The sequence below is a fragment of the Aythya ferina genome (genome assembly GCF_964211825.1).
Source record: "Aythya ferina genome assembly, chromosome: 4".
Taxonomy (NCBI): Eukaryota; Metazoa; Chordata; class Aves; order Anseriformes; family Anatidae; genus Aythya; species Aythya ferina.
In genome coordinates, this window is record NC_140300.1 from 5,398,653 (window position 1) to 5,423,529 (window position 24,877).

Sequence of the window (24,877 nt, forward strand, 5' to 3'; positions counted from 1 at the left end):
CATTAGAATGGGTCCAGCGGAGGGCCAGGAAGGCTGGAGCACCTCTCCTATGAAGAAAGGCTGAGAGAGCTAAGGCTGTTCAGCCTGGAGAAGACTGAGGAAACCATATTGTAGCCTTCCAATTCTTAAAGTGGTGTTATAAGGAAATTACAAGAAAGTCATTACCAGGGTGATACTACCTAACTACCCAGGGTGATACTACCCTACCAGGGTATTACTACCTATTATTTACCTATGATAGTATTACCTATTACCTTACCTATTGTGATAGGACCAGGGAAATGGCTTTAAACTGAAAGAGGATAGATTTAGATTAGACATAAGGAAGAGACTCTTCACCCAGATGGTGGTGAGGGCTGGTACAGGATGCTATGAGAAGCTGTGGATGCCCCACCCCTGGAAGGCCAGGCGGGATGGGGCTTTGGGTAAGAAGGGCTGGTGGGAGGTTCCAGCCCCATGGCAGGGGGCTGGAACTGGTTGATCTTTAAGGTCCCTTCCAATCAAATACATTCTGTAATTCTTTTATTATTGCAACAAGCAAACAAAAAAAAAAAAAGATATACCTAGGAATTCATCGGCATTCATCATTGCTGGATTCATTTATTAGGAGGTATCAAAAATAGGAAGTAACCCTAAAAGTCATCATACCTTACTTGTCTTCACAATCCCATTTCTCACACAGCTTTCCCGTTAGGAACTGTTTTGCATGCTAATGTAATCTTTAATTCAAAACAAAATATTCTGATGCTGCCATCAAAAATTGACAAATCTAAGCTCAAGCATGGAGACCAACACAAATAACCCGCTGTAATAAATACTGAGTATCGCATCTCCCTCTCACTCCATTGTTTCATGTGTTCAGCTTACTTTTTCTTTGGGACAAGGTTTTGATATTTTAACATATTCATATCAGTGATACGTAACAAACAAATGTAACAAGGGCATAATATATTGAGCAGTTATAATTCAATAACAGTTTATGTTAGTTTATGTTATATTATGTGATATAAATTGTGAACACTTTCCCTGGTGCACTTTATTATCACAAAATTATCCAACTTTGGTCTTTTCTATATACTTATATGCTGTAACCATTCACTTGAGTTTTATATAAGTGATTTTTTCCATGTCATATGCAGACTGTATACTTCTTTAAAACTGAAAGATAGTTTCTATATATAATTAAAAAAAAAAAAAAAAGTGGCTTCCCTGTATTTTTTTTTGCATAATCATGAATATCTGCAAATACAAAATTCACAATAAAAATAATGAAAGAATAATGTGGCTACATATGCATAGTTTATTAATACTGTTTGGGACAATACATCAAAGAATACACCAATCTCCCCCAGTACATAACCCCAGGTAATTCAACTCTCCTTTAAACTGTGGTAAACTATTAAGTGTAAACTGCTTAAATAGTATGACATCTGATAAGCATCAGCTGATTGATTTAGTCTTAGAGATAAACTTCAGTACAGCTAATGGATTAGCCATTACTGAAATATGGAGGAACTCTACGTTTACTGATGAGCTGAGTCCATTAATCCTAAACAAATTACAGTGTACCAAATGCATAGAAGTAATTAATCATGGTATAGTATATTTATAGTATATAGAAAGCTCATGGTGACACTCCATGGTGACTATTACTAAATACATTTTTAATTTAGGCTAGAAAAGTTATGGGGGTCAAATCAATATAGCAGAATTGCTGCAAACAGTTTTTTGGATAACTACCAGATGATATTATTTACAACTTGAGTTATAGTTGCGACCAAAAGGCTCTGTCAGGATTTCTTAATGCTGGACAACAGATGAACGCATATAATACAGTCCCAGTCCCAAGGAAATTACCAATGAATATCTTAAAACATAAAAACAGTCTCATCGATCATCATCTGATTCAGGAATTCTTGTTAGCATGCAACAGATTCTCCAATTAATCTAAATTAAAGTCAATTTTCTATGAGGAAAAAGTATTATTCATCACTAGAATTGTTTCTACTGTCAATAATGATAATACTTACATAGCAGTTTTGAGCTTCAAAGTGTTTTACAAACATTAGGAAGCAAGCCTCCTAACACATCATAGAATTAATTTTAAGCAGATGAATAGTTGTTTCACTCATTATTTAAGAAAAGACAGACATTTATGGGTTCACATAGGAGGAAAGCATTACAGGAAATCACTATCAAAAATCATGACCTCTAACCTTACATTAACTGTTATATCATGCCTGACAATTTCAGGACACTAATGTGCCCTAGTAAATTATACGTGAGATTTGAATATGCATGCAATCAACTACTGTTTAATAATATGTAGTTTTCTGAGAAAAAGCTTGTGTGTCAGAAGGCTTCTCTGTTTGGTTGTGGTTGTGGTTTTGCTTTTATCAGGTATGTAACTTGGTCTGTTAAGGTGTATCATCTTTCCTTACAAATGTGGTTTAACACAATGGCACTTCCCAGCCCTTTCACAAGACAGGCTGGTCTTTGCATGCCCACTTAGAGCAGTCCTGCATTACAAGAATCAATGGTACCTTGTGCAGACTGAGGTAACAGACAAAAAGCTGAGGTCACAATTCTATCAGGCCTGTTAAAATATCTGGCTTACACTGAATGTGACACAGGAGCAAGGGTGGCAGAATTTTTACAACTAAAAGTATGAAATTGAACCCAGAAAGCCTGTTTAATTTCAACACACTGGGAAAAAATAATAATTATATATATATGTATATTTATATATAGTAATTTGGAAAAAAGAGCAAAGGGACAGATAACCAAATAAATTTTCCATTAATCCCAAACTGTATTCAGATGCATTAATCCAAAAATGCATTCAGATGCATATCAATAAATTTTAGACTTCCTTTTGGAATGAATTTCTCTACACTCCTGGCATGCCCTGATATCATATCAAAGTTTCCACTGCAGGAATATACTGCTCCTTTCCAGTTTTGCTTGAGATCTTTTACTGTTTCCAAAGTTCATGTGCTTTTTGATTTGTGTAAACAAATGTGGTCTGGGGATTTACAAAAAGGCCAAGTTGGATCTGCCAATAACTTTTTTTTTTTTTTTTTTTTTTTTTAAAGCAATTATACATATCCTAGATCCTCAGTTGCTGTGGATTGGAGTAGTTTCATTAGTTTCATTTACACTTCAAGATGAACTCTATCTATAAGGAAAGATTAATTCATCACAAGCATGGGCAGACTATTCTGAAGCTTTCTGTGGTGAGATTCAGCTGGCCAAAGTCTTGAGGAGGATTTGTTCCACCTTTTCTTTCAAGTCATTAAATGTTTATCTATCTCTAAATCTATTATAGAAACATGTCTCCCACAAAACTGTGATATGTTTGTTTGGACAAATTAAAACATAGGTTTTGAAGACTCCAAATTCCTTCCCATCATCCATCAGGTACTTGAAGAGTAAAACCACAATTTCTCATCATTTTACAGCCCCACAGTTTTCCTTGGTTTCAGGCAGTGGAAAAAATTCAATGCATTTCCACCCCCAAAACGCCTCGACCATAGAAAAAGATCCTTGTCTGTACTGCCCAGGGCTCAGGTCAGGGCCATGCTTTGCAGGGAGCCATTACCTGCAAACTATCTTTTTGGCTTTTTCTGGGCTTTCCATGTACTACAGTTTTCCTGTATCTACACTTCTCAGGACATGGCTGAGGAACACAGGATGCCACTGTAGGGTGTATTTCTTCTGAAAGAAGTAGTCAGTTTCCTTTCCTCCTTTTTGATATTGTGTGCTCCTAATGCTACTTCTTCCTTGGTTTTCCAGGATTTCTGTGCCTGTGATGTGAACTGGAATATAGAACAGGTATAGGTAAGAAATCAGAGGGACAATATCCCTGTGTTGGTTTACCATTGGCACAGTGAAATGGGTAACCTGAGAGTAGGAATGGATGGACAAAGGGAAAGAAAGACATGTCTATTTCAGTGATTGTAGCTTACTCTGGTATAAAATACCTTGTATTGCATCCTAAGAGTTTCTTAAAGCAACAAACAATTAGAGGTCCTCATGGAGAACACAATCTCCTCTTTAGTAAAGAATGGTCTATCAGTGCAGACGTACCTCCTTCCTATTGCCACTGCTCACCAACATGCTCCCTTACTCTTTGTACCTGCTCCACCTGGTCCTGTAACTAGACAAAGACTCAGCAACTTTTAAAGTCTTCTTCCAGTTCATGGATCAAGTATTTAGCAGAGCCAACAAATATAAGTATTTATATTTCTTGAACATCTATTTTGAAAAACACACATAGAGTGATTTCTCTTTTTGGTTTTTTTTTTTTTTTTGGTTGGTGTGTTATACAGTGTTTTATTCTAGCACCAACAGATAACAATATTGCTGTACTTCAGTTGCAGACCTTTTGTTGATGACTGTTTTGGGGGAATATTATCAGGCTTAAGTGTTTTGGAAAAAAAACAATTATTGTTTTTCAAAAGTGCTTAACAGTTTTTCAAAAGTACTATCCTATTAATAATAATGATAATGATAATGATAATGATAATGAAAATGAATAATAAAAATAATAATGTCCTGTCTCTGTATGGTTCTATTTGAAATGAAAAAATTATTTTGTTGCAAAAATATGTTAATGTGACATGTTGAGTATAACCAAACTTTATGAAAAAAACTGAAAATACAAAAACAGTTATCCCAGATATCAACAGCCTGCATTGTGCTGTGTAATTTAAAATAATATATGTAGCTATTGGTGAAAAGTTCCTATGAAAGTAAATAATGGTTTTCAAGAAATTCACTTCCATGAGTTTTTTTTTTGTTTTTCTCTTTTAAGTGTATAGCAAAATCTAATATATTAGATGTAGAAAAGAAATTATTTTCCATTTTGAGCATAAAACAATAAATAATTTTATTCTCTTTTGTTCTCAACTTTCATTTATGCAAATGTTCTGACATTGAAGAATGGTTTTGAAAGGCAATATTGATTATCTTGTGGTTTGACCATGAAGCTCTTTGCAAAACAGTATGAGAAAACAACTCAAACAAACAAAGCAAAAGCACTTTTTGACTTTACTTAAGTCCTGTATCTCACAAGGAAAATGCCTATACAGATTTTAAATATTTGTTTTCACTGCTTCCAAACAGAAATTGTAGTGCAGGAAAATTCTTGAGAGTTCTGAAAAGACGAACATCTGAGGTACAAACATATTTCCTTCGCTGTACGTTGGCACGAGAGACTGTGGACTGTGGACTAGAAAGATGCGACTAGGACATAGAAGTGTAATGCAAGTTATTCTGAGTGGCAAACTGAACCTGGCTGTGGAAGGATCAGATCAGATTAATTATCAGATATCTTAATAAGTTTTAAGGATGTACATATAAAGGGATAGAAATGGTACTAGTTGCTCCTAGGAAACATGCCAGTTTGCCACATGCTCCGCATCTGAAAGTAGCCATTACCTTACCTTACTAGTAATAGACAAACAATACATGTATGACTATGGAAAACCTTATGACATGTTTAAAATATAGTTGTTTGTTTGGTGTTGGATTTCTGTCCCTTAATTTGCCCAGCAGTTGATGTACCATTATCTCACATGCAAAATTGCAGCTTGCAAGACATAATTTAGAGGGAAGATTTAAATGTTTATTGTATCTCATAATCTCAGATTTCCCAAGCAAATTGCAAGAAAGAGAAGAGAATCATTAATTCAGAAAACAGAGTTGAGTTGTTCTTCTAATTTTGAAAAGAGTAAAATCGTTAGAAAAAAATCAGTGTTATAAAGAGCAAAAATTACTCATGACCATGTATTGGATTTAGAAAATTAATTGGACTGAAAAAAGTGTGAAACCATCTTTTGTTTTTTAAGTGGCAGTTAACGTTTTCTGAAATATTTTTTTCTGCTTTGTAAACATGGATATAAAACTTTCAATTCAGAAATTGCATTTATATTTCCAAAATAAACCTTTTAAATTTCCAGTTCACTGTGATTTTTTTTTCACTTAAAATAGATGCCTAATTTCATTTACTTATGTAAGTTACAGAAGTTCAAGAGGTTTAAGAGTAGATAGTCATCAAAAATGAAGATAAATATTTCCTTTCAGGTTGAACAGTCTAGACCAAGAAATACACTAGTTGTTTAACGCAATCACGGGACTATACTACAGTCTCAGTCTTATAAAAAACCTCTGTATCATATATGGGATAATAAAAGAACCTTAGATGCTTTTCTGAAAAACCTTAGGGTTTTCCAGATTCATTGCATCCTGGAATTTGTAAACTTTGACAAGAAGAATGGAAATCTTATAGACAGACAGAATTTACGTCCTCCTAGGTATCCAAGCCCTATGGAAGGACAAGCATGGGTATTTTTAAGAGAGCAAAAGGTCACTGTGTATTTTAAGTAAGAATCTCTTTCTCAGCAGAAGTTCACCTACTGAACAGAAGAGTAGGAGGCTAAAGCAAAAGATCTTGCACAACTTTCTTCTGTTCAGGTCTGACCTACTGAGTTCAAGAGCAGCCTCTGTATGTTCTTATAAAGAGGTAATGACCATAGGTTTCTCCATAAAAACTGACTAATTGTGTAGACTTAGCTATCCCAGGTAGTAGTTGTAGAAGCTGTTAAGAGTAATAGCAGGAGCAGAGTACAGCAGAGCAGAGCAGAGCAGAGCAGAGCAGAGTAGAGTAGAGCAGAGCAGAGAGAGCAGAAAGTTCAGTCAGAGGGGACCCACAAAGATCATTGAGTCCAACTGTCTGAGCACTTCAGGGCTAACCAAAAGTTAAAGCACACTAATGAGGGCATCATCTAAAGTCCAGTTGAGCACTGCCAGGCAGGGGCATCAGCTACCTCTCCAGGAAGCCTGTCTCAGTGTCTGAGCCCTCCCAGCAAGGCAATTTTTCTTGATGCCTAGCCTGACCCTCCACTGGCGCAACTCCTGCAGAGAGCCAAGGTCACACCTCAGCCCTCTTTTCTCCCAACTAGACAAGTGTCCTCAGCCTCTCCTCATAGCACATGCCCTCCAGCTCTGTTACCAGCTTTGTTGTCCTCTTCTGTACACTTTCAAGGCCCTTAACATCCTTTTCATACTGTGGAGACCAGAACTGCACACTGTCAAGGTGAGGCCACTACCACTAAATACAGGGGACAACCACCTTTTTTGAGCAGCTGGCTATGCAGTTTTTAATGCACCCCAAAACGCAGCCTGCCCTCTTGACTGCCAGTGCATGCTGCTGCCTCATGCAGAGCCTGCTGTCACCAGCAACCCCAGGTCCCTCTCTCTGAGCTGCTCTCCGGCCACTGTCTTCCCATCTGTGCCTGCGTCTGGCATTGCTCTGTCCCAGGTGCAGAGCCCGGCATTTTCCTTTGCTGACCTTCATGTTGTGGCTGATTGCCCAGTGCTCCAATCTGTCTAGATCCCTAGATATAGCAGTAGAGTTAGGAACAGTAAGATGGTCCAGCAGTACAGTTGCTCCCTCTCAGCTTGGCTCACTGACAGAAGCAGCAGAGGTGTTTTGCAGGCACAAGCAGCCATTTCATTTCCTCTGTGAACTTTCTGCTGTATGGCACAGCACAGAACTGTGTGAGATACTTCTAAGCCAGGCAGAGAATTCACTAATGTGGCTATATTGCCTTCAGTACCCGAGATTATTTAGTTTAATTGTTTTTGCATCTCTGTCTCTCACTGTGTAGTCACATCCTTGGCACAGTATGGAATAGCAGGGTGCAGCACACATTCCTGCTCCTTCACAATGTATCTGATGGCAGTGTATTAAATAAAGGTCCATCAAAATTTATGTCCTATTGCTGAGACTGAAATTCTTCTCCCACTGAGTCTAATCAGAGGTTTACTGAACCTGACAGAGAGATTCCTACCAGCCTGACTTCAGAATCCCCCAAACCAAGTAACAAATACACAAGGCAGTTAAAAATAAGAGGAACAAAGTGAGGACTGTAGTATAAATGATGTTTCAACAGGGAGGCAAACACTATGACACTTAAACATTACTAAATAAATAAACTTAGTGTCTTTATTAAGTGTGTACAGTATGTTCAGGGTTCACTTGCTCTCAGAAATCTCATGGTCTAGTTGTCAGAAGCAAGGAAGGCAAAATAGTATGTGAAAAGAGAAAAGATAACATGCTATATTTTCCAAAATCATATCTGAAATACAGAAGACTGTAATGAAAAGAGCATCTTACAGATGGTTTGGGCTTCTCATGCACAAAGTAGAGAGCCCCAAATGCACCAGCTGGCAGGTGCACAGAAGATGGCAATAGCAAATGCTTATGCTTTGAAATAAAGTGAATGTTACTTTAAAAAGCTCACATCTGGAGAGTCATATATTGTTGTTGGAGGATGCAGTGGGATTAGCTACATCTTGCTGCCTCTCTTAGTGCCCACCATCAAAGTCAGATTCACTTCCTAAAATTACTAGAATTGATTCCGCAACTGTCCATCTAACCAGATGTCCCATCTTCAGAGGCTGTGTCTGGGCTGTGAGTGTTGGCTGGCCGTGGTGATGTTGCAGGAAGCACTCTTTCATTAACACCTCCACAGGTTTCTCTTGACAATCTCACAGTCTCTTTTCCCAGCCCTTGCTTTGTCTTGTCTGCTGCCACCAAAGTGACAGAAGCACCTTAGATTCAGTTCTCATATCCTGTAAAGTGTCAGCCTGTTCCATATAGTGCTTATATCTAATTGCATGACAGAAGGAGACATAGGGCAAGACAGCTCTGGGCAAAAGCAAGTTTTGCTCAACTCCTAAAATACATAATTTGCCTGCATTTTTAATCTTAACTAGTTTTAGGTATAGGGGTAACATAGGAACAAGGGATACTGCTTGTCAAGGGCTGTAGATTACCAGGAAATCATAAAGTGGATGTAGCTATCTGCCACTGTGCACACTGGCACTGGTTGCTCCTGTTGGTCCTATGAAGGAAGGTTGGAATGTGTGGAGAGGTAACATCTCAGGCAGGAATGGCTTCTGATCTCCACAACAGCTCAAGGAAGCCTAACCCCACATGTATCTCTAACTACAACACTGACATCTTCCACCCAAATGGTGAACCAAACAATACAGTCACAAAATCTGATCATCTTCAAAAATAAATTTACATTACAACTCCTATGGATGATGTACCAGGATATTTGGTGTAAAAGGAAAGGGTCAGCAGGCTGAAGTCATTAGTGATGATGTCCCTACATCTTCATTCTATGCCATTTATGAGAGCTATTTCAGACTAAATTTAATCTGATCCCATAGAGAAAATATCTCCATTATGCCTGTGGTTCAAAGACTGAGATTCATGTGGCCAAACAGGAATCAGAGTGCTTTAGCTTCCCTGACAGGTTAGTTCTGTCTAGTGGCCATACATATTAAGGAAACTGCACAATCACATAGTAGGTAGTGACAATCAGGGGACTCTTTTGAAACTGCACCATGGCTCTGAATCAATACATTGACAAAGATGTAACCTGAGTGATCTTTTTAGCTGAGGCTTCTACCTGGCTTGTGTGAGCCAATGTCATGAACACCACTGACTGGTGGAAGTGAAGTTAGTACAATCATGAGTCTGCTAAAATGGGCTGGGACAAATTGCTGCCCTGATATGATTTCCTCATTGACTGCCTTTTGCTTTGAGTGTTAGATAAGTCCCCCCTCCTCTGTAAATTGTTTTATAATCTGAATTTTGTGTATAACAAGTAAATCCCATTTGATTATCTCCTTATTTTCTTTACAATGCAAAATGTATCTATTCTAGTCTGTTCCAATCCCACCGAAATCATTGATCCAATAAGTTCAAAGTCTGACTTTTCTTTTTTGTTAAGCAGATATGCTCAATGTAATGAAATATCTTGTTCTGTAATAACCAGCTGTTATCTTAGTCTTCCTCCCACTAGAGGTTGTTTCTAATACCAACAAGGGATTTTCCACCAGCTTAATTATTTGATCTCATGGTTCCGAAAGTATTTGGAAGAAAAGCAGAGGGAAAAGTAAGTTGGTTTGTTTATTTTACTGGAAGAAGGAATGGTTTGGAGAACTAAGCTCTGGTGAATTTCTAATTCATTTAATTTTCTGGATGATAGGGTCTCTTTAATTTGACCATCTGTTTATTAGTGTTTGAATATGGATGAAGTTGGGAAAGATATGCCTTTTCAAACAAGGAAATCGAAGTATGCAGAGCCTCTGATGGAATCTTAATTCACATCCTGAAAAAAAATAAAAATAAATAATTAAATAAAAAATACACATGACATACTTAGCTTTGTTTATTGTCTCTCCTTTGTCTCTGGCTGGGATAGAGTTAATTTTTGTTCACAGTAGTTCGTATGGTGATATGTTTTGGATTTTTGATGAAAACAGTGTTGATAACACACCAATGTTTTGTTGTACAGCAGTGCTTACACAGAGCCAAGGGCTTTTCAGCTCCTCGTGCTGCCCTACCAGTGAGGAGGCTGGGGTGCAAGAAGCTGGGAGGGGACAGAGCCAGGGCAGCTGACCCAAATGGACCAAAGGGATATTCCATAACATACAACATCATGTTCAGCAATTAAAGCTAGGGTAAAGAAAGACAAAGGGGATGGATGTTCAGAGTGATGACTTTTGTCTTCCCAAGCAACTGTTATTTGAGATGGAACCCTGCTTTTCTGGAAGTGGGTAGACATTTGTTTGCCAATGGGAAGTAGTGAATGAATTCCTTATTTTACTTTGCTTGGACATACAACTTTTGATTACCCATTGAACTGTCTTCATTATAATCCAAAAGTTTTCTCCCTATCTCAATCCGAAAGTTTTCTCCCTTTCACCCTTTGTATTCCACCCTCCCCCATCCCACCACAGGGGAGTGACTGAGTGTTGGTGTGGGGCCGAATTGCCTACCAGAGTTAAGCCTCAACAATTACATTTAAGTTACACCTCACAAACAACCTCTGTTTCTTCTCTGGAGCTTAAGCATACATCTTTCTGGTTTAGGGGTTTTGTTCTGAGCCACTACATAGGACTAGAACCAAGTAAATAATACCATAATTTATTTCAGAAGGGGCGATATAATTTTGGATAGCTAAATGCCACTGCTTTGCAATCAGATCGATATGCACAAAACTTTGCAACCTTACTTCAGTTCAAAAGCTTCCAATGAAGATGCAGGAAATTTCAGAGTGGGTAATACCATAAAGGGATAAGATCTGCTTGAGTTTTTCTCCTGTTGTTCAAGGTCAGCTTCTCTACCAGTTAGAAGAACTGTGTAGGTTTGGATCAAGCTAATTATCTGTGAGTGTCCATATCAAGCTGAAAAAATCGCCAAAAGAGATACGGGAGACATAAATATCTAAATCTGGTATATGAATCTAAGCACAGTCTTTCTCTACTGGTTATAGGTGGAACTTAGAAAACCTGTTTACAATGGATGCCTAATTCAGGTTTTAGCTAAATAAAGGAAGACTCAAACATATAACACCTATTGTACTTACACCATTGATAGACCTGTTTTGACTAAGTTACAGCCTGCCTTTTCCTTTTTGCTTTATTGCTTATTATACCACGACTGAGTAGCTAGCATGAGTCTGTGAATCCTGCCAACATGCTTTAAATAAAAGTCAGACCTAGTTATTCTGAATCAAAGCACCATAGAATATGAACCTTTTCTAGGCTAAGAATAATATGAATGTGTTTTCTCAGTTTCTCCTATCTCAGTGTCTCTCTCAATGTCCAGATGGAGACCAATGATGAGTGGTGTCCCTCAAGGGTCTGTATTAATTTGACTGGTACTGTTTAATATTTTTATTAATGACAGTGGGATCAAGCGCACCCTCATCAAGTTGTGATGACACCAAGCTGTGTGGTAAAGTTGACACTGGAGGGAAGGGATGCTATCTAGAGGGACCTGGACAGGCATGAGAGGTGGGCCTGTGCAAAGCTCATGAGGTTCAACAAGGCCAAGCGCAAGGTCCTGCTCCTACATCACACAAACCATTCTGTGATTCTGTGTAATTCTGTGCTTTTAAGTTCTCTTCCTATTCAAAGCAGTCTACAATTCTATGATTTTTCCTTCCAGCTCAGGAGAGAAAGTAGGATATAAAAAAGGTATGGAGAAGCATAATTAAACACATAATTGCAGAGGAAGTCCAGGTTTTCAGTAGGAGATGTGAGTACAGAAAAATAACCTTACCCTAAAATAGAGCATAAGTGTATGTAATTTAGTAGGATGAACTTGTAGGAGACCAGACAAGATTATTTTGGTCTTCTATTTTAATAATAAATTTAAAATAAATAAGATATTTCTAAGAAATCACCAGGAACTTCCAAGCTTTAACTTTATTCATTAGGTTAAATTGTAGGGATCTGAGAGGTTCCTTTTAAAAAACAAGTTCCCAAGACAAAATAGCTAAGTTATTCTTTCCATTCCCTCCATAGACTATTCTTAATGTGCTTGCATGTTATATCTACAGTGGTTTTCAAACACCAGTCACTAGCCAACTGCAAATATTCTGAGATGAGTTTTGAGGGCAGTAAATCTTTCACACCATGAAAACAGGTTTTTCAAAATTAGCCACCTGCTCCACATAAAAGAAAAACCTGTTACTGCTATGCAGCAGGGAGTGTATGAACTCCATGAAAACAAAAACATCTGATTTTCTAGTAAAAATATAAACAAGAGTGCAATTATAGTTGATTTTACAGGTTGCAACCCCACAATTATCGGGTATCCAGCTATAGTATATGGCACATACACTTTTCACAGAGCTTCATTGAATACTAGAGGTTTGGTTTTACCTGTTTTCTCTGACATCACCTTTGTTCAGAGATCATTAATATATGCAAGCATGGAGTGTGTCAAACTGAACACACAAAATGTCCAAGAAACAGAGAAATGCAAACTAACACAGTATCCAAAGTCCAGTCTTCTTTCCAAAGGAAACGTGCTCAAACAACAGTTCAGATCTAGTTTGATGCTTAGCTTATATAAGTTTAGAGACTTTTGAGCTCCAATATGCATCAAACACCCAAATTGTGTCCTGGAAACAATTAGCATTTATATTGCATTGATTTTCTGATGAACGAGAGATAAAAAAATACTTTAATGCTTTTAAATATATCCCTGTCTCTAAGCAGCTACAGGTGACAGCCACAGTATAAAGTGGACACCTAAATTGCAGAAATAGTCATTTTTATTCTCAATTTATTGACAGTAAAATGTCTGATAGAAACTATACTTTGATTTGCAATTTAAATTAAAAAAAAAAACAGTATCCTAGCACAGACAAGATAGATATATTAGATTAATAGTTTATTAATTTTAACTAATTAAGAATTAGTAATTCTATAAGAAAATTGTTACAATTGAAGGAAATATAGAATAAGTAAAACTTTCATTTCCATTTTTTCTTCAATTTTACTAATATTTAGTTATTATTAAAATTCTGTAAAGGGGAGTAAATGAAGGGTTTCAATAAAAGAAAATGTTTTCATAACCTGAGCTACGTTTGAATTCCTAACTTGTTTGAATTCTCAGAATTATGAATACATAGATCATCCATAAAAAGCAAGAAGTGCCTTATTTTAATCTCATGTACATTGAGCTGCTCATGGTTTACTCCAATCTTAATGCTTTAAGAACAAAGCCTTTATGCTTGTTTTTATTTTCTTAGATCCAGCTAGTCTTATGAGCTTAAACAAAGATGACAGAGAGCAAGAGAAAAAAATATAAAAGGGGAGGAGGGCTTAAAAGCTTTATTTAGAGCTTATCCAGCATTGAGAATTCAGAATATAAAGTATTGAACCAGCTGCAGTCATTTATTATATTTCCATCATTTTACTATTCCAGGAGCTTTTCACTTCCTATCTGTATACCTTTTGGGAAATTTTGGCAATCCTGAAGAGAATTTGCATTTCCAGATTGTTTGTTTGCAACATCTGATTTTCTTTTTAAAACATATGAAAAGAAAGGATGGTAATTTCTGCACATCAGATATCAGGGAAGCTGTCACTGAACAGATTTTTCCTGACCTAAGTTCCAGTAAGGTTGATAATAAATGAAAGCACTGGAAAGTCCTTTTGTGCCTGAATTTCTTTCTGAATTAATTAAGCTGGACATTGTCCCAATACCCCATACAAATATTTATGCAGATAGACAGAGTTTGGCTACATTGAAAAACATCTGCCTAGAAATAATCTCTAGATCCCATGTATGTCTGGTTGCAGAATAGATCACATTGAGTCAATCTCTCTCTGGAATCTCAGAGATTCACCTGAGTTTTCTCTAATCCCTCATGTTAAAATACTATGGTTGTAAGGTACTCTTCCTTTCTGACCTTTCAGGTCCCAGTGCCTGGAATAATGGGAGAGATTTGCCATATTCTTCTGCACTAATATTTTTATAGAATGCATCTGAAGATGTCTTTTGTGAGCCTGAAGACATGGCAGAAGGATGTGTAGCAGGTGCAAAACCCAACATGGTACTAGAACTGCAGGATTAGAGAAACCAAGTTTGTCATGACTCTCTTGCCTACACAAAGCAATCTCTATGAATGAACTAACTCTCAAACTATACCTAATCTTTTTTGAAGAGGATTAATTTCTTCTCCCCATCTGATATCCTGGAAGTGAAGAAAGGGAATCCAGAAAATTGTGAAGCCCAATAAGAGTGAAACCATAAGGTGCAGAGAACAGTACGTGAAGTTTACACTTCAAAGTAGTTCCCCTTCACACCATCTACAGCCTAGTACAATGGACTGAATTCACTTTTGGAGAGCTTTTTGCTCTACAAATGTAGTTCCAGTTTAGCTTCTGTCACATTAGCACAAGCAGTACTAATGCACAGCTTTAGAGGATCAGCGATACATTGCATCTTGAGATAGGATACATTAAATTTATTAGTGTCTACTAAAAGCAGGGCAAAGCTGTAGTTAGATAAGATTGATCAGCTCTTGCAGTTCACTGATGGGGACTCCAAGTCTTTGTTGGATCTGAAACTCACCACTGTTTGATCATGGCTTGCTGTCTTTCAGCTTCTTCAGCCTTCTATCCTTATGGCTCAAGCTTTATAGATGCCTATCTGCAAAGAAGAATCAAACAGAGGCTTGGTCACATCCAACATGGTTTCGACACATGTCTCTTTCAGTGGTTTTAACCATTACACTACTTTCTCCATCACTTTGCTTTTTTCAAACTGACTTAACTTGATGTATGTTAATTCTCAGGCTGAATGCAAGTGATGCTTTATTATTATTATTATTATTATTATTATTATTATTATTATTATTATAGTATTGATAAATATAACAATTATAATGTATCTAATATTATACAATATATAATTATGTAATTATATTATACTATTATTAATGTTAATAATATTTATAATAATAAATCTGTCTTTCTTCCCTGGTCTTTGTCTGGTAGTTATCAAGGCAGGCTATTCGGCAGTTTACATAATAAATTCAGCATTCGGGTCTGCTTTTTCATCTTGGGTGTTAAGTTAGGGGATACTGCAATATATAACAATACATCTTTACAAATTACAACTCATTTCCCTCATATAATCTATGCTATATGCATTATAGGACTGTCTTAGATCAAGGGACATATGGCTTATACGAAGTCATAAAAGGTCAGACCTCTTTATACCAAGGCAGGGAATAGGGCTGGTAGTACTTCTAGGCAAGTTCATAGATGATAATGCCCTCTCTTCTGTTGTGGTGTCTCTCCAAACGGATTGCTATATTAGTTGCTAAAGTTACCCTTGGAGTCCATCTGTCTCTACACTGCATTCATATTGCCCTAGATTTGGGTAAGAGAGCTTTTCACAGTAATTGTGGCTTCTCCTTTAATATTACACAATATGCAACCATGTGAAAGTGTGATTAGTACTGCCTTCATGGATACCTAAACAAAGAGTATTTGACTTAAGGTAAATTAAAACTCATGTTAGAGACTAAGGGATTGGTTTGGGGCAATGGAAATTTTTCTAGTAATAAAAAATGTTCAGTATCTGTGGTCATTACTTCTCTCTTTGTGCATCCTAATTATCATTCCCATTTTCTGTCACTTGCAGACTATGAACAAGTGTCTGATTTCTCTGGATAATGACAGCTCTAAAGCTGCTCTCTAGAATTATGTGTAAATGAGTTCAGCAGCTAGGCACTAGCCTTTTTTACTTCTGCAATGTGCTTATATTTGGCATTTCTTTACTTTAAACACCAAATTAGGATTTAGAGAAGGAAAGAGATGAGAGATTGTCATATGCATTACAAACATCCCCATTCTCTGTTGAAAGCTAAAGAGAGCTCAAATGTTCTCTTCCTTACAGTTACGTTGAAAAATGTAAAGGATACAGTACTGTAAGGAATGACCTGTCCTGCTTTTATGATTATGATTTTGGAGGGTCTGCTCTATCAGAGATAATGCTGCCTAGGGGACAGAGCACTCTCTGGCCTTTAAGATACTTGGGTTCATCACCCATTTTTTTCACTGTGTCCTGGGTCATCTTAGACCTTTCATGTTTTGCAACTATATGTCAAATAAGGTATCAACATATTTTCTGTTTCAGAGACTGAAAGAACTATAAAATTTCTGATTAAATGATGTTTGTTGATCAATGAACGTTCCCTGTTTGTGTAGGATACCACATTAAGCAAGACATTTGCCATCTCTCTTCCTTGTAGTCACATTTAGAAGCAGTGTTGATTATGGAAGGAAATAGCATTTAGGAACACACGAAGGTATAAATGTTTTTCTTCTCTTGCTTATATACTGGATGATTCATTCTGCTACATAAAGTAATCATTGTGAGAATCTTTTAATCTTGAGCACTTGCCCTAGTTTTTAATTTCTAAAACCAGCTGTAAAATGACATGAAGTGATCCTTTCCTCAAGATTTTTCCTCTCTGGTCAATGTCTGTGTGCCCAGCATGCAGTAGCAATAGAAGACACTAAGTTAAGTATCCTATTCCTCTCAGTACATGAATATTTTTAGTATGAGGGGACACAGCATCAAGAGCACAGACAACACTTCTTGTGTGATTTCTAAGTATAGGATACTACTTTGTCATTTAACTGCAGAAGGCTTAGTTTTCTGCATTGGTGAGTCCCAGCCATGACTTTCACATTCATGGTGACATAGGGATATGGGGAAAGACCCTCAAACAAAATGAACTAGCTAAAACCCTCGGAGCTACATCACTGTTTATTGACCAAGGAGTATCCCATAAACTGCATTCAGACACTTGCCTTTGCTAATGTGCATCTAACAATAACTGATGTAAGAACAAATGGTAAGGAGGAAAGTTCCCTCACATGAATTACATTGGTTCTCTTCTGCTATATTACATTATTCTAGACCTCTACCTTTTTTCTTATATTGTGTAGAAGGGAATTCCTAAAAGGTTTTCATCACATCATAAATCACAAATGAACATTAGTGGGAAGTGCTGTTATTCAGACTGTGCTAAAAACTATCTGATGCTACAGAGAATGTATTACTGCCTTTAACACAATTTTCTGGTAACAGAAACTAGTATTTCTGATGACCACCAAAGATATGAGGAAACACAAAATTTTCAAGTGCCAGGTCCTTCACTAAATAGGATAAAATAGTTCTGAGAAACACCTCTGAGCCTTTAAAGAGAAACTTAGGAGGAAAGCAACTGTAGGAAGGTCCTGACCCACCAACATTGAGGAACAGTAGCAGGAACCAGAAACAACACCAACACCAACATGGATTGTGACAATGCAACACATTAAATACAATCAAAGCCCACTTAAACAGCTTTTTTTTTTTTCAGTTGTTGTAGACATGAAATTAATTCAACACAACCTACAGTTTTCCATACTAAATTCACACCGCAGATGACATAGTGTTAACCTATTTGAGCTCTGAAGTGGTATGGTAGTCTGTATTAGTTACTCATCCTCACTGCAAGAAACCTTCAAGAATCTCTTTCAGAACTCTTAAAGCACCCTCCTTTAACAAACAGATGGAGAAAGGCCATAAGCACACATACCCTTCACTACTTGACTTGGGTGATGAATTGGCATGAAGATCATCATGCATTTCCTGGCCCATCAACTGTGTAGGACCTGAGACCCAATTCCTAGTTACAAAATCTCAGGACTGGTCTGGCTCTATAGCACCTGAACATTTCTGTCCTGAGGATGCATCCAAGAAACAGAAACGTGCTGTTTGTCCTTACTGAAGAGGTTTTGTTTCCCCCTCAATTGGAATGCAATGAAAAAACAAATGCACATGTGGGAAAGCTCTTGGGATGGGGACCTCTTCCTTCCCAGGACACCTGGGAGGACATTACATGCCTATATTTTCACAAATGAATTGTGCCCTACATAAATAAAACAAGTTACCCTCTTAAAAAAAAAAAAATCAATTTAACACATTCTTGTACAGAGTCTATATGCTCTTACCTCTCTAGCTTCAGCATGTTGGCAAAATTCAGCAGCATGTCTAACTCCCCCAGCTAATATTAGCTGTTCTTATCTTGATAGCTGCTTACTTGTGTTAATAGTAAGGATTACTTTTGTCTTTTAAAAGGGTTATTGTTAATCCCCAGTAGAAATTCAGAAGGTATTTTGAACTAATCTTAGAGTGTCTCATGTATATCTTTTCATCCTTCCAGATGAGATCTCTGTATAAGAAACACTTAAATCACAGATGTCCTTTCTGTTATCTCATACTGTTTTTCATACAAGTATTGGGTGGTGGTCTTCTTTTTTCTTCTCTGTTTTCTTATCTACCAGAGAGATCTGATATGACTGTTATTAGAACAGTATTTATTGAAATCACTGAAGGTAAACGATTTATGTCATCTGAGGATTTACCCAATCAGTTCTCATGAGCTACATTTTCAGCAGACTTTGAAAACTTTAATCCTATTTATCTGCTGAAAGGTAGATGAAAAAGGTTTCAATTTTCCAGGAAAATAAAGGTTCTTATTCTTTCCTCAGTGATGTGACTTCTGGCTTATACCAACACCAATGAGAAGACAGTGAAGTCTATAAATATTCTTTAAAACAGAATTATTTATCACTGTAATTTTAAAATCATGTCCCATAGTTTTTGTGTCCTTGTTTTGGTGTTGTTTTTTGTTGTTTTTGTTTTGTTTTTGTGTCCCCTCCCCTCCCCCCAAGCATATCTGCCATTTACTAAATCCTGAGAAGTCTCAATACAAAACTTAGAGCAGTGGTTTCTGAAGAGAGATCTTGGTGTTGCAGGACCCTGTATGATGAACTGAACCAAAAGGTCTAATGGGAAACCTGTAGCCTGCCAAACTCCATTCAGAAAGGTTCCCAGCTGGATACATACAGGCCATTTGTCTTTCATTCCAGAGTGCATTTGCTAGCCTAGTTTGACCCACCTCTGCTTGTTGGTTTTGTTTGTTTGTTTCTTTTGTTTTTTCCTGTGAGCACAGGAAAGACAATACCAAGTAAACAAAGCAACCAACAGAAAACTCTTTAGATAATCCTATCATTCATCTAAGATGTTGCGATAGATTTGTGACTACCTGAAAACCTTAACAATCTGTGATGCACAGATTCACCATATGCAGTCTCACACAGAAAGTGGGTAAGGAGCAGAGTCTCCAACAAAGACTTGTTCATCAACTTCCAGAAACATACTGACTGTGATACTCTGTGGTTTCTAAAGTTGATGTCATAAAAATGCATTTGTGTTTCGCTATAGATGAACTATTCAAGTGCATTCAATGAGAAAAGAAACACCAACTAGACCAGGAGAAGAAGAATGTGGCAAATCTGTATTATTTGTATTCCAATGACTTTACTTTCATACCTAATTATAGATATTTTTTTTTTGAAAAGCAAAACAGATATAAATCTAAATCAACCAACCTCACCTGAAGAGACAAGCCTTCACTTTTGCTTTTTTATTTTATTTTAATCATAAAGCAGAATGACAGATTCTGATTTTAAGATCTCATTTTTCAGCATTATCATACAATAGTGAAAACCAATTTGGAATAAATGTGAAAAATTACTATCAAAAGCTCAAACTAAAGATAAGCAGCTGTATCTTCATGGGAGTAAAAAATGTGGAAAAGAAGGTAAATAGCCACCTTATATTCTTAAAATAAATAAATAAAACCGTAGGAAAGTTACTTAGGAATATATTTTTGCTGTCTTGTTTTGACAGTAAAATGACAAGTTTTCCCTTCACATTTCCTGCAGTCTCTGCCAGTTTCACATTCCTGTATTTCATTCACAGCCAGTGATTATGTTACATGGTCTTAAGTGTCGTGACTGAAGTGTGAGCCAGTCATGCAGTTAATTTAAAAACCAACAGATTGTACAAACTTTATTAAACAAAAATCAGGTTTACAACAGCAATGCAGAATAGTTTGTCACTATGTGCAAGTCATGCTGAAATACATCAGAATGTTATGGTCTATCCATTCAGTGTTTATTTCTTCAGAGTTTTCTTTCTTTCTCCCCCTCTCTTCCCTTTCTCATAAATTAATAACATTGTAAAAACAGAATAACACAGATTAATATTAGATACCAAGAACACAAAAGTCTGGTTCAATCAAATTCTGTTGCAAGATTTCTTTTCCTCCGAATGTTTTTTGCCACATGCATGCTTGATGTGCAAATTTATTGTTTTAATAGGCTGGCAGTTCAGAATTAGAAATCCTTTAACACTCAAGATTGCTTAACTTCTATTGCTGTTTCTCAGTCACTAGACAGTATGGCCTGGAGATTTAGGAAACCTGGGTTCTTGTAATGACTCAGCCACTAAATTTTGCATCAGTTTGGGTAAATCACTTCAATTCTCTGAGGCTGATTTTCCCCTCTTTTTCTTCACCTGTCTTGTGCAATTTATTCAAGCTATTTTTTCATTGAGCGGTGCTTGCTTTAGAACACATAATGCAGGAGTGAATATACACATCTGTGCACTCTTCTCTTTCATCTAGAGAGTCTTACAAATCTTTTGTTCAATCTGCTGCAACACCTTTACTGTACCAACTTTCATCTTCCACTCCAGTAAAATGAAATTGAATACTGGGATCCCAGCATGACTTTTCTTATACACACATTTGCATGCACACAGACACGCAGAGATACATGCAAACATACAAATCAGGTTTTTAAACAGCATTTGGTCTTTTCCTTGCCTTGTCCAAAAGCTAGAATTTCACTGCAAATGCATTACCCTCTTGGCCTATCATACTTCCCTGTGTGATGAGCATGTTTTCTCTCCCTATCCACATATAAAATTACTCAAGTTCTACCTACAGACTTTCTCTGCAGCTCAACACTGAGTGGAAAGTGTCCATTTGTTGAGACCACACCTGCTTTGTGGATTTTGACTTTTAATGAAATCCAATCAAATACCAACAGATGGCTTAAATTTAAACATTAAGTGCATTAACCTGGCTCCTGCTAAGAGTGTAGTGGAGAGAGGCAGAAATGAAAATCAAGTCTGATGACATTGTGATAGTGTACAGGCACTGCATCATCTGGAGACATACAGAACTAAGGATACCACCAGGCAATTCTTTCATTGTGGGCCAAGTTCGGTTTCATTAAGAGCTGAGTCAAAACACCTCAATTATGGTGAGAGTGAAGATCATGAAAACAGACAATTACCATGCAGAACCACATGTAAAACCCCATTTATTTATTTTTTTTCTTTGAGGTGGGCATTATCCATACCTAAATATACAGAAAGATTTATTCCATGTCTCCTAAAACATGCCTAAATTTGCTCAACACATTAAAAGGAGAAAACAAGATAAGTTATACAGAATAAACTGTTAACAATGATGGGAGCACTAAGTTATTTAGAGATAGATTATCACATGGATATACACTTCTCTGAGCAAACTACAACTTTCTTAAAATGCTGCTGAGAACACAATCCTCTTCTTATTGTTGCATATGTTTTCCAAGCAATATAGCATTATAATACTGAACGTCATAAACATTTTTATTGCTCATAGTCTTGGTGAAATCTATGATACCAAAGCCCTCTTTATTGCACTTGGACCTTGTATATTATGGAATTGCTGCCTCAGTTGGTCATAAAACAATGTTCTAGTCACAGAATATATACCAAGAGCCATTTTAGTCTTATCCTGCTGCATCTCCTTATGTGGCATCATTCAGTATTACCACAATTTATCCTCACTGTTCAAAGTTCTATTAAAATCAATAATGCAAGTACTTCACTGGCAAAAAAGAATTTGTATCATAAAGACTGCAAAAGCATTCTATATGCTACTCAGTAAGTTGCCTTTATGGAATATACATGTGACCAAATTGCAGATATAAAGTTTTGGGCATGTTTTCACACACATACATACTAAAAAAAAAAAAAAAAAAAAAAAAAAAAGAGAGAGAGAGAGAGAGAGTACTGAAGCACATGAAGACTACAAGCCTCCTACCTACCTACCAAATGCTGGAACTCCAGAATATTTATTGAACTAAAAGAGAAAGATAATAGAAAAGGAATATCAAGGGAAAAAAGCTGCATGGACAGGTCCAGTCTTTGGCCCACAATTTATAATCAAATAATTTATTTGCAAAACATTGAAAAGCAGCCAATGAAGGATATCTTTGGTAACTGGGAAGAACAAAAGAGAATTACAGAATTTAGGATAGAACAGATTTTAAGCACTCATCCAGATCACCTACACACACACACTTCTTCAGAACAGAATAGCTTTTACTTGTTCCATAACTGACACAGTTTTGTAGTCTATGCTTAAAATCACTATTGATACAGATATTTTCAGAAATTTAGTCTAAGGTTTCCTTACTAAGGTTTCTCATAGTTATAAAGGCTTTTCTTAATGTTCAGACTAAATAAATATCCCTTGCTTAACTTAAGCATGTTCAATCTTGCACTACGTGGAATACACATGGAGAATTGAAAACCTCCTGCTTTGCAGCAACCTCGTGCATTTTAGAAGATAATTACCAAATCTCCCCTTGGACTTCTTTACCTTGGAATAAGCAAATCCAAATCTTTCAGGCTAGCACTGAGGGAAAGCAGGCAATTAAGAAATCATACAGGTGAGGAAGTTCTTAGCACACGTCTGAAGATTTGGTTGCATTAATTTTCAGACAGGAATAGTCTTTGGAAAACAAAAATAGCATAGCATTAGATAACATCAGTTCTAAAAGATAATCACTGGCATAAGTGTTTTGAAGGCACTATGTAAACTGTATGTAGCAAGGACTGAAAAAACTGATACTGCTGTTGTTATATAAACAAGATCTTTTAGACTGAAGTAGCTCTGTAGAAGGAAAGGAAACAAGGAAGCACCATGATCTTAGGATGTAGTTTGCCCTTCTCCCTAAGCTTTCCTCCACGCTGGGATTTTGCTCTCCGGGAGCGCTGTGAATATTCCCAGCAAAACAAGCTCACATGGAGATGGTTTACAAAACTCTCTACCAACTGCTCAGCTCCCAGTCCTCTCATTTTCAAATATTTCATACTGGAATGGTGGGAAGCCAGAGAACTAGGCGACTTACCTTCTAAACATGCTTTCAAAATGCAGCCAAGTGCAGCACATTCACAGTGCTTAGCAACGTTTTCTTCCTTCCTAAACCACGGAAGTTGGCTTCTCGTCCTTGAGCACCATCTACTGGCTTCTCATCTGCTCACTACTTACATCTAAACAACCAGAGATCGTATCTGTCCCACCAGTGTGTAACAGGAGCTCGGGGTACGGAATAAAAGACAGCTTGAGACCAGCCCATAAGTCGGACTCCGTTTCTATAAAATGTTTGTCAAACAGTTTTGAGTAATTAACAATTTCATAATAATCAAAGTCTGTTTCTGGACAATTTTCAAAGAGATAATAAGGCTTAACTGAGCCAGTAAATTATTTGCTGTGAACAGTTCAACCAGCTGTACGCTGTGTATTGCAGATTCTATCCTTTCTGTTTCTTCAACTCAAGCGACAGTTGTTGTGTTAAAATGATGAAATAAAGCCTAAATCCCTAAAAATAATAATTAAGCACGAGGAATAAGTAAACAAGCACAATAAAGTTATTGGTAAATAGTTAGTTTCTAGAGCTGTGAAAAAGGGTGTAGCTTATCTTTCAAATCTTCTTTTCCATAATTTGTTTTCATTGGATACTTTCCAGATTCTCTGCATTCTTCTTCCAGATAATCACTGACAAGCTAGATATCTTGTCTTATTTTTACTGAGCTTCTTCTACAGATTTCACAAGTAAAGGATCATATAGGAACCACTCAGATGAAGACAAAATAGAAACAAACACACAGAATTAAACAGTTCAGTGAGCTCTGGGATTTTTATAGTTGACTCTCTCTTCTCAGTAAGGCCATATACCCACAGGCTTTCCCATGTCTGGTCTTTCGTTTCCATGAATGACACTGTTGACTTCTGTGTGCAGCCCATGGTAGCAATGGAGAAAGACTTCTAAATGATATAGAAATGTGCATTAGAAATGGCATATTTTAATTTTGTCTGTAGTGACACTTCTGGTGCTGCATCCCAAATTTTGCAAAGCACTTACCATTAAAGTTATCCTTAAAGCCTTATTAATTTCTAATGTTTAAATTCACTTCCAAATCAAATATCTAAGAAGGAAAAAAAAAAAAAAAAAAAAAAAAAAAAAAAAAAAAAAAACAACACTTCTTTCTGCCATTTTTATAATTCAGGAAAGGCAAATTATCATAAGATATATGAATAAAGTTAAACGATCTATCCATTTCAAAAAGCTGGTTTGGCAGCTTGGCTCATGAAAATTGCACAAAGCAGATTATTTTTATTTTTGTACAGCCGTGTTCAGGCAGGCGCTTTGTCAAACTATCTTCACAATGTAGAGAAACACTGAATTAATTTCTCAGTGATAAAATTATATACACAGTCATAATGGAAAATTTAGTGAT

The 24,877-nt window shown here is 36.7% G+C and overlaps 1 long non-coding RNA gene across 1 annotated transcript; it reads right to left on the bottom strand.

Annotated features, from left to right (window-relative positions):
• Positions 1–1,282: 1,282 nt before the first annotated feature.
• Positions 1,283–23,924, bottom strand: LOC311435559. The gene is made up of 3 exons (XR_014692212.1): positions 23,488–23,924; positions 14,960–15,037; positions 1,283–3,818 (listed from the first exon to the last, which is right to left on the bottom strand). It is a non-coding gene; the product is annotated as an uncharacterized lncRNA (long non-coding RNA).
• Between the last annotated feature and the right edge of the window lie 953 nt (positions 23,925–24,877).